General features: G+C 39.8%; 1 long non-coding RNA gene across 1 annotated transcript in view; it reads right to left on the reverse strand.

Moving 5' to 3' along the window:
- Positions 1–9,671: 9,671 nt before the first annotated feature.
- Positions 9,672–10,476, reverse strand: part of LOC107726978 (uncharacterized) — a 5,852-nt gene continuing 5,047 nt past the window's right edge. The window contains exon 3 of the long non-coding RNA XR_001638314.1: positions 9,672–9,683. This is a non-coding gene — a long non-coding RNA (uncharacterized LOC107726978). The remainder of the gene's footprint in view (positions 9,684–10,476) is intronic.

Below are 10,476 nucleotides of genomic sequence, written 5' to 3' on the forward strand. Positions count from 1 at the left end.
CAAGAACAAGACATACATGATGAGGACCAACTTGATGATCCACAGATCTGGAATGACCTAAGCCCAGAGGAGCAGCAATCCTTGGATGCTGCTATTGCAAGAAAACAGCGTCTTCAGTGCTTTGCCCACACTCTCCAGCTGGTGGTGGGTGACGGTTTAAAAGAAACAAATGCAATTTCACGTGCTCTCTCAAAACTGTCCAAAATCAGCTCATTGCTTCACACAAGCACAACATTCAAAGAAGTCTTTCAGTCTGAATTTGGAGAGAAGAGCATTCCAGCTGCTGTGAACACAAGATGGAACTCAACACTGAGACAGGTACAAGCACTAATAGAATGTGATCATCCAAAGGTCAGTGGTGTTCTGGAAAAGTGTGGACATAAGGAGCTGTTGTTCACATCAAGGGAGTGGAATAAGTTGAAGGAGGTGGTGGACGTCAGTGGATCACCATCAGTGCTGTTGTTCCATTGGTTCTTGCTCTAAATCACCACTTGGAGAAGCTGAAGTCACAGGTCTGCTTCTTAAGTGACCTAGTCAGAAGTTTGCAAGCATCCCTCGTCAAAAGATTCCTTGAAATATTCATCAGTGTGAAAATGGCAAGTGCTAAAGACGAAACCCCTGTACCATTTTCAGACCCAGTCTATCTAAAAGCGGCTGTCTTGGATCCAGCGTTTTCACTGCAGTGGATGGAGCACCATGTGCTGGTCAGTCCTGAAATCAAGGATTTATGTGGTTGCACAAAAAGTGAAGGGTAAATATCACACTTAAAGTCTGTGTAAAGGCAATTCCGAGAATTGTTTCTAAACAAATTCTAAATGTTAGAAATGTTTTGCAGAAAGCACGTTACAAAGACTGTAAACTATGCAGTATTGATTTGTGTTATGCAGTTAGACCGTTAAATAGGTTTTCACCATTTTTATGAATTTTGAGCGGGGCTGAAATCATGTCTCGAATCTCGATGATGCACTGGAGCCACCGAGCATGGCCCCTCGCCTAACACTAGAGGTGTGTTCGACTTGAAGAAGCGCTGCCCAGTCCGATCAGTGTGTGACATCAAAGTACAGTGAGAGCTATAGAGAGCAGACGCTCCTTATGCTGTCGAATCGCTATCACGCTGCTTTGTTGTCACACACTGATCGTTCTGCGCAGTGCTGCTTCAAGTCGAACACACCCAACCGTGTTAGGGGCCCCGCAATAACCTCCAGGTGCTGAGTTGCGTTGTCGTATCATGTGTCGACTATTGCCAGAGATATTGTCAAACGCATCAAATATTGGCAATATTAAGAGGATTTAGCACCGAATTTCTTGATAAATAAATAAAATTAATGGTTAAAAAATGCACTTTAGAATTGATATTTTTATGTGAGGATCGATCCATTCGATACAACATCAGTATCGAAAGTATCGATACTTTAGGATCGATCCGACCAACCCTTTTTTATATAATCTCTGCTTTGTATTATCTTTATCATGACAGGTTTGAAGAATATCAGATGAACAAAAACACCCCAAATGATCCACAGCAACCTTCAGTCTCAGAGTTCATGGAAACCCATGTTGGGCAGTACAGTGCCAGTCACCAACAACAAAGAGCTATAACTAATTCAATACTGTCTGATTTAGTTATTGATTGCAACCTACCTCTGTCCATTGTGGAAAACAAGAGTTTCCGGCACTTTCTCTCAGTGGTTGACCATAAGTATGCTCCAGTGTGTTGGAGAACAATGACCTCAAAAGTAGAAAACCTTGCTGAGGAGCGATGCAATAAGCTAAAAACTGTGTTAAGGAACACACAAAATGTGTCTGGCACAGTGGATATTTGGTCCGATAGAAAAATGAGAGGGTTTCTTGGTGTAACTGCACACTTTATTCAGACAACTGATGAGAAGATCAAACTTAACTCCAGTTTATTGGCTTGCAACCATTTCAAAGGCCCACACACCGCTGAAAGAATAAGTGAGCAATTTGAGTCAATCTGTGATGATTTTAACATTAAAGATAAATTAGAGTATATTATTAGTGATAATGCAGACAACATGAAGAAGGCCTTCACTGTGTGCTTCCCCACTGAACAAGAACAAGACATACATGATGAGGACCAACTTGATGATCCACAGATCTGGAATGACCTTAGCCCAGAGGAGCAGCAATCCATGGATGCTGCTATTGCAAGAAAACAGCGTCTTCAGTGCTTTGCCCACACTCTCCAGCTGGTGGTGGGTGACGTTTTAAAAGAAACAAATGCAATTTCACGTGCTCTCTCAAAACTGTCCAAAATCAGCTCATTGCTTCACACAAGCACAACATTCAAAGAAGTCTTTCAGTCTGAATTTGGAGAGAAGAGCATTCCAGCTGCTGTGAACACAAGATGGAACTCAACACTGAGACAGGTACAAGCACTAACAGAATGTGATCATCCAAAGGTCTGTGGTGTTCTGGAAAAGTCTGGACATAAGGAGTTGTTGTTCACATCAAGGGAGTGGAATCAGTTGAAGGAGGTGGTGGACATCAGTGGATCACCATCAGTGCTGTTCTTGCTCTAAATCACCACTTGGAGAAGCTGAAGTCACAGGTCTGCTTCTTAAGTGACCTAGTCAGAAGTTTGCAAGCATCCCTCGTCAAAAGATTCCTTGAAATATTCATCAGTGTGAAAATGGCAAGTGCGAAAGACGAAACCTCCGCACCATTTTCAGACCCAGTCTATCTAAAAGCAGCTGTCTTGGATCCAGCATTTTCACTGCAGTGGGTGGAGCACCATGCGCTGGTCAGCCCTGAAATCAAGGATGTGGTTGCACAAAAAGTGAAGGTTAAATATCACACTTAAAGTCTGTGAAAAGGCAATTCCGAGAATTGTTTCTAAACAAATTCTAAATGTTAGAAATGTTTTGCGGAAAACACAAAGACTGTAAACTATGTAGTACTGATTTGTGTTATGCAGTTAGACCGTTAAATAGTTTTTCACAATTTTTAAGTTCAAGATTTTTTGGGTGGGGCTGAAATCATGTCTCGATGATGCACTGGAGCCACCGAGCATGGCCCCTCGCCTAACACTAGAGGTGTGTTTGACTTGAAGAAGCGCTGCCCAGTCCGATCGGTGTGTGACATCAAAGTACAGTGAGAGCTATAGAGAGCAGACACTCCTTATGCTGTCGAATCACTCTCGCGCTACTTTGTTGTCACACACTTATCGTTCTGCGCAGCACTGCTTCAAGTCGAACACACCCACCTGTGTTAGGGGCCCCGCAATAACCTCCAGGTGCAGAGTTGCATCGTCGTATCATGTGTCGACTATTGCCAGAGATATTGGCAATATTGGCAATATTAAGAGGATTTAGCATTTCCAATTAATGTAGGCCTGTTACCTTCTTCTTATTATTAGGACTATTATGATTAATAGGTTCCTATTATTATTAAATTACAATTAATTTGCCCCGCAATAATTTTTTATACTGCATTACTATAAGATTAACTTACTCCTCACTGAAAATGTAAAAAAAAAAAAACATGTCTATTCATTTATACAATGAATTATAGGCCTACAATTAAAATTGTTAACACTGCAGTCATCAATAAAAATTAAGATCAGCTTTAGGCTATTTCATGCACCGATTTTCCCAAACAACCTGTTTAACGCGAAATAAGTTTTTCAAGATTTCGATACCTTATTGTATTTACTTGTAGCGGTATTTGACAGTTGATAGAGACGGCAGTTTTCCCGCGAGTGGGCGTGGTATCAGTGCAGACTGCGAATTCTGAGAATACTGTGTATACTGCTTATTTTTCAAGATTTCGATACCTTATTGTATTTACTTGTAGCGGTTTTTGACAGTTGATAGAGACCGCAGTTTTCCTGCGAGTGGGCGTATTATCAGCGCAGACGGCGAATTCTGAGAATACTGTGTATACTGCTTATTTTTCAAGATTTCGATACCTTATTGTATTTACTTGTAGCGGTTTTTGACAGTTGATAGAGACCGCAGTTTTCCTGCGAGTGGGCGTATTATCAGCGCAGACGGCGAATTCTGAGAATACTGTGTATACTGCTTATTTTTCAAGATTTCGATACCTTATTGTATTTACTTGTAGCGGTTTTTGACAGTTGATAGAGACGGCAGTTTTCCCGCGAGTGGGTGTGGTATCCACGCAGACGGCTAATTCTGAGAATACTGTGTATACTGCTTATTTTTCAAGATTTCGATACCTTATTGTATTTACTTGTAGCGGTATTTGACAGTTGATAGAGACGGCAGTTTTCCCGCGAGTGGGCGTGGTATCAGCGCAGACGACGAATTCTGAAAATACTGTGTATACTGCTTATTTTTCAAGATTTCGATACCTTATTGTATTTACTTGGCGGGGTTTTTTAAGCATTCAAATTTGGCTTGGTGGTTAATAACGAATTTTTCTGTAGTGTGACAAACTCAGAACACATATTTAATATTGCTTTCCAGGGCTGCCAACAGGGCTGCCAACTCACGCAATTGACACTATTCTCACGCTCTCAGGCCACACATCCATTTTCTCACGCAGAAAAATCTCCCTGCCAAATTCAATATTTATTTATGATAAAAATAAAATAAAATAAAAACTCCAGACAGTGCTCGTCAATGTCAGAATGATTTAGATGGCCAATCAAATCAAAGAAGGGCGGGGCTTTACTGTTCCAGCGCGACACCACGGCATTTTTTAACAGTGAAAGAGTGTGAGGCAAGTAGGAAAACATTTATTATTTCACAGCTGTTTTACAATAGAAATGTTAAATAACCAACAGTAATATTCTGTGATGCAAACTACTCGACGACCGTTTTGATCATTTACGTGATTCACGTAATTCGTAACCGAATGTGGCAAGGAACATTTTGTTGTTTTGCTTTTACAACATTTGCACAAATGAACTCCTAATTGTATGTGTATTTTTAAATAAAATATTATTTGTGAATAGTTAAATGGATTACAATTTTTTTTTTCCATTTTTCTCATCTTTTTTAAAGATGTTAAGCCTTGTCACACACTATGCGTGTCCGTCGTTTAGGTTAGTAACTAATATGCTGTATGCCCTATGTAGAAATAAGTTAGCATTATCAAAGTTATTTGTTTTGCAGTATTGCAGTAATTTTACATACTTCTGTGATAAAAACACAGTAACGTTAACGTTGAACCAGTCATCATGACGTTAACTACGAGACAAATATCTGGGCATGCCTATATTTAGTTAATGTTAATTATTGTTTTCTAAAGAAACAGACAAGGGACATCAAGGACAGACCAACTCAAATGATTTTATTTATATTCATTTTGATTAAAACATGTATAATTCATCAATAATGTCAATCATGTCCAAGTTCCAAATCAACCTATTTAATTAGATAAATGTGAACTGTTTCTGTTATAGGATGTTTTCAAAAGTGTCAGGGAAAGAAACAAGTGGTGCTCAGAAAAGGACTCTAATCTCAATGTGGGCAGCTAGTCAGCCCCCCAAGAAGTCCTGTTATTCAGAGAAAGCAGATCAGCAGCAGCAGGAAAAGACACAAGAAGAGGAACATGAAAGTCCATTGACAGAAAATCCTGAGACAATAGAAATGAGGGAGGTAGTTGAGGCCTCAGGGAAAGAGGATAGACCAGGCCCAAAGCCCAAAAACCAGAGTGGAGCTGCCTTCTATAGGTGCTCTTTTAAAAATGAATGGTCACAAAAATGGCCATTCATAACAAAGGGGACACTAAGTCATCTTTGATGACAATAAAGTTGGCAAACTTGGAACCATGCTACAAGTGGGAGCCACCCCAGTCAGTGATAAAGGCTGCGCTTACAACCAAACACACATTAATTGCTAATTTTGAGCACATGTTAATTTGTTTCTTTTATGTTGTCAGTAAACGTGTTTCATTGTAATGTTTTGACAAATCACAATACACTGCCTGTGATGCAAGGTTTTTTTTGTTTGTGTGGTGTTTTTTTTTCTATTTATTTATTTTTTGCAACCATGTCAGAGGATAATGCTGAAAGGGAGGAAAGGGCCTCAGCATCACTCAATACTCTTTTCTCATCCAGCACCAGCCCATCAGCTGAAGGTGTCTCTATCGAATTGAGTATGCCTTTCTCTGTATTAGCTTTTTTAGCATACAAATAATTTTTATCATACTATAAAACAACAGGACACCTATCAGGGATGTTAATTATATCACAGTTAATCATATCTTTTTGAAGAATTGTTATCACTAATCTGTGTTTTCATAGAGAGGAAGATTGAACCGGATCTTGAATCAGCTGTCCCGATGTATCGTAGACAGATCTTAAAGAATACAGATGACAAACCAGACCTAGTTGTTACACTAGATCTGCACAGCTGTGAAAAATACCGTGAACGAGAAATGTTAGCTTTTTATAAACATCCAAATGTTGATTGGACAAGTCCATTAACTGTAAAACTTAATGTATTTATTGGTGCAATGTAGCTCTGCTTGTTTTCATTAATAATTTGAGGATTATTAAATTGTATGTAATCTCTATTAAAAACAGGAGATGCTGCATTAGGGGATTGAGTAAAACGGCACTTTTCCACATTGATAATGGAAAAGCTCCACCATGGATTTGAACTTGACATTGGTGAGTTATAATTGAAAACATTTTGAAATGCTGTACAGACCTTGGACATACCATTTCCTTGACCTCCACTTTAGTCACTGTTAGAAATACAGACATACAGGATGTAATACATTTTAGCTTTTTTTTAGTACATTTAATAGTTATGAGCATAGTTAGCTCTGAGCATTTTGACTTCTGTTGTGAGAGGACGCTGGCACAATGTGGTTGCTGCTTCTCCATCAGTGCGTTAAAATTTATTGTTTTTTGTTTTAATATGTTTTTTGTTTTGATGTTGGATCGGCTGATGTCTCTCGAGTGGTGACTTTTGCTGCCTCTTGACGCTTGGATTTTTTTCCTATTCATCTTTTGGCATAACCTGCTGCTAATATGCGGCCTTCCTGGATTTTACTTGCTTTTATTCTGGTTTTATTTGGAGTTTACGGCAAGATTTACTTTGATCACCCAGACTTCATCATGCGACAATACTCTGTTTCGGAACTTTTTCAGTATGAACATTCTACGTCTCCTGCTACATGTGTCCTGGATACACTGCGCTCGCTACATCTCCTCCGCCGGCCAAAATACGTTCATCGAGGCTCCCGCCAGAATTTGCAAGTAAGCAGTGCCGGAATAAACTCAGTTTGGACGCAGAGGCGCTTGGATCGTCGTCATCTATGTGTTTGTCCTGCAAACTTTTCCTACCTTCAGAAGTCTACTGCATCCAGTGGAGGTGTCCGTCTTGACACAATCAGGTTTGCACATCTGAAAGCTCGCTCTATAAACAACAAAGCGGCTTCAATCTGTGACATTGTTGTGGACAAAGAACTGGACTTTTTCTGCCTCTGTGAAACGTGGCATCAGACAAATGACTGTCTTAATCTAAATGTGTGTGCTCTGCCTGGCTACACTTATATAGGTCGGCCGTGTTCCACTGGTAGAGGGGGTGGTCTTGCTGTCATTTATCGATCTGATGTTGCTTTAACTGAAGTTTCATTGCCTTGTTTTTCATCATTTGAATGCTTGGCATTTAAATTGAATGGTCTCTCACCAGTTTTGGTGTTAAATATTTATCGTCCTCCCAAACTTAACTCTGTGTTTTTCGCAGAATTTCTGATGCTTGCCAGTGCAATCTGTCCAGTTGTTCTTTTAACTGGTGATTTAAACATTCATGTTGATAATGTGGATTGCACTAATACGGTGAGCTTTATGGACATTCTAGAATGTTTTAATCTCACTCAGCATGTTAACTTTCCAACGCATAAACACGGTCACACATTAGATCTGGTTTGCACTTCAGGAGTAATCCTTGAACAACTTGAATGTACTGATGTTTGTATAAGTGACCACAAGCTCCTCACATTCAATTTGATTCCTCCGTCCTTGCAGACTGTAAAAGAGCGTGTTATCTGTTTTAGGAAAATTTGTGATATTGATCTTGACCATCTTAGTCTTACTATTGGTTAGTATGGTTCAAATCGTACTTATCTGACCGCCATCAATTCGTAGCAATGAATGAAGAGGTATCATATCGATCACAAGTGCAGTATGGAGTACCTCAAGGCTCAGTACTAGGGCCATTACTCTTCACGCGTTACATGTTACCCTTGGGAGATATCATCAGGAAACACGGTGTTAGCTTTCACTGTTATGCTGATGATACTCAGCTCTATATTTCTTCACAGCCCGGCGAAACATACCAATTTGAAAAACTAGCGGAATGCATAGTTGATATAAAAAACTGGATGATGAGTAATTTCTTACTGCTAAATTCTGAAAAAAAAGGTGTTAATTATCGGACCTAAAACCTCCACATTTAAGCTCGATGGCTGCTTTGTCAATTCTTCGTCATCAGTTAGGAACCTAGGTGTGCTATTTGATAGCAATCTTTCGTTAGAAAGCCACGTTTCTAGCATTTGTAAAACCGCATTTTTCCATCTCAAAAATATATCTAAATACGACCTATTCTCTCAATGTCAAATGCAGAAATGTTAATCCATGCGTTTATGACCTCAAGGTTAGATTATTGTAATGCTTTATTGGGTGGTTGTTCTGCACGCTTAATAAACAAACTCCAGCTGGTCCAAAATGCAGCAGCTAGAGTTCTTACTAGAACCAGGAAGTATGACCATATTAGCCCGGTTCTGTCAACACTGCACTGGCTCCCTATTAAACATCGTATAGATTTTAAAATCTTGCTAATTACTTATAAAACCCTGAATGGTTTAGCACCTCAGTATTTGAACGAGCTCTTGTTACATTATAGTCCTCCACGTCCGCTGCGTTCTCAAAACTCTGGCAATTTGATAATACCTAGAATATCAAAATCAACTGCGGGCGGCAGATCCTTTTCCTATTTAGCGCCCAAACTCTGGAATAACCTACCTAACATTGTTCGGGAGGCAGACACACTCTGTCAGTTTAAATCTAGATTAAAGACCCATCTCTTCAACCTGGCTTACACATAACACACTAACACATTTCTAATATTCAAATCCGGTAAAGGATTTTTAGGCTGCATTAATTAGGTCAACCGGAACCGGGAACACTTCCCATAACACCCGATGTACTTGCTACATCGTTAGAAGAATGGCATCTACGCTAATATTAGTCTGTTTCTCTCTTATTCCGAGGTCACCGCTGCCACCAGATCCAGTCTGTATCCAGATCAGATGGTCACTGCAGTCACCCGGATCCAGTACATATTCAGACCAGATGGTGGATCAGCACCTAGAAAGGACCTCTACAGCCCTGAAAGACAGCGGAGACCAGGACAACTAGATGAGCCCCAGATACAGATCCCCAGTAAAGACCTTGTCTCAGACGGCCACCGGGACAAGACCACAGGAACCAGATGATTCCTCTGCACAATGTGACTTTGCTAGCCTGAAATTGAACTGCTGGTTTTGTCTGGTCAGAGGAGAACTGGCCCCCCGACTGAGCCTGGTTTCTCCCAAGGTTTTTTCTCCATTCTGTCACCGATGGAGTTTTGGTTCCTTGCCGCTGTCGCCTCTGGCTTGCTTAGTTGGGGACACTTCATTTCCAGCGATATCGTTGACTTGATTGCAAATGATTGCAAAGATACTATTTAAACTGAACTGAGCTGGATGATGACATCACTGAATTCAATGATGAACTGCCTTTAACTGAAAAATGAGTGTTTACTATTGTCATTTTGCATTATTGACACACTATTTTCCTAATTAATGCTGTTCAGTTGCTTTGACACAATCTGTATTGTTAAAAGCGCTATATAAATAAAGGTGACTTGACTTGACTTGACTAAACATGTTGCATCTTTAATGAGTTTAGCGACTGGTGAATGACTTCACCCAGAACGGTATAATCGTAATCTTGATGTTGTGGTTACAACATATTTGTATGAGACTGAAAAGTCTAACCCAATGAGTTTTTGACTGAAATCATATGATGAGTCAAGTGAAAGGTAAAAGTCTTACTTGTAAGGGATGTGCTTGCTGCCATTGACTAAAGCCAAGATGACATTGCCCAGAGCAGACAGAGAGAGGCAGAGTCCTGTAGTGCTGTCACGGGTCTTGCTCAAAACCTTAACACAGCTGCCTAGATCGATGAGGTGCAGTCGGCTCCTGCCTCCCGACACTAAGCAAAAGAGCCAGAGAGTCAGATTTAACAACTAAACTCTAATAGGAGTTTCTAACATTTTCTTTATTCAACATTCTCTTAACTAACATATGATATACTTTATACTTCAGGCACCATAGTGACAATTTGAAATGACTCGGCTTGAGTAATATGTTACACTACCATTAGTAAGACTTTTTTAAAATACTTGAATACTTTTGTTCAACAAGGACACTTTTATAATGTTTAACATTTATAACAATATAAAAGATTTCTATTTCAAATAAATGCTGTTC

This window comes from Sinocyclocheilus rhinocerous, unplaced genomic scaffold (assembly GCF_001515625.1).
Source record: "Sinocyclocheilus rhinocerous isolate Xijiao unplaced genomic scaffold, SAMN03320098_v1.1 scaffold3777, whole genome shotgun sequence".
In the NCBI taxonomy this organism is placed as follows: domain Eukaryota; kingdom Metazoa; phylum Chordata; class Actinopteri; order Cypriniformes; family Cyprinidae; genus Sinocyclocheilus; species Sinocyclocheilus rhinocerous.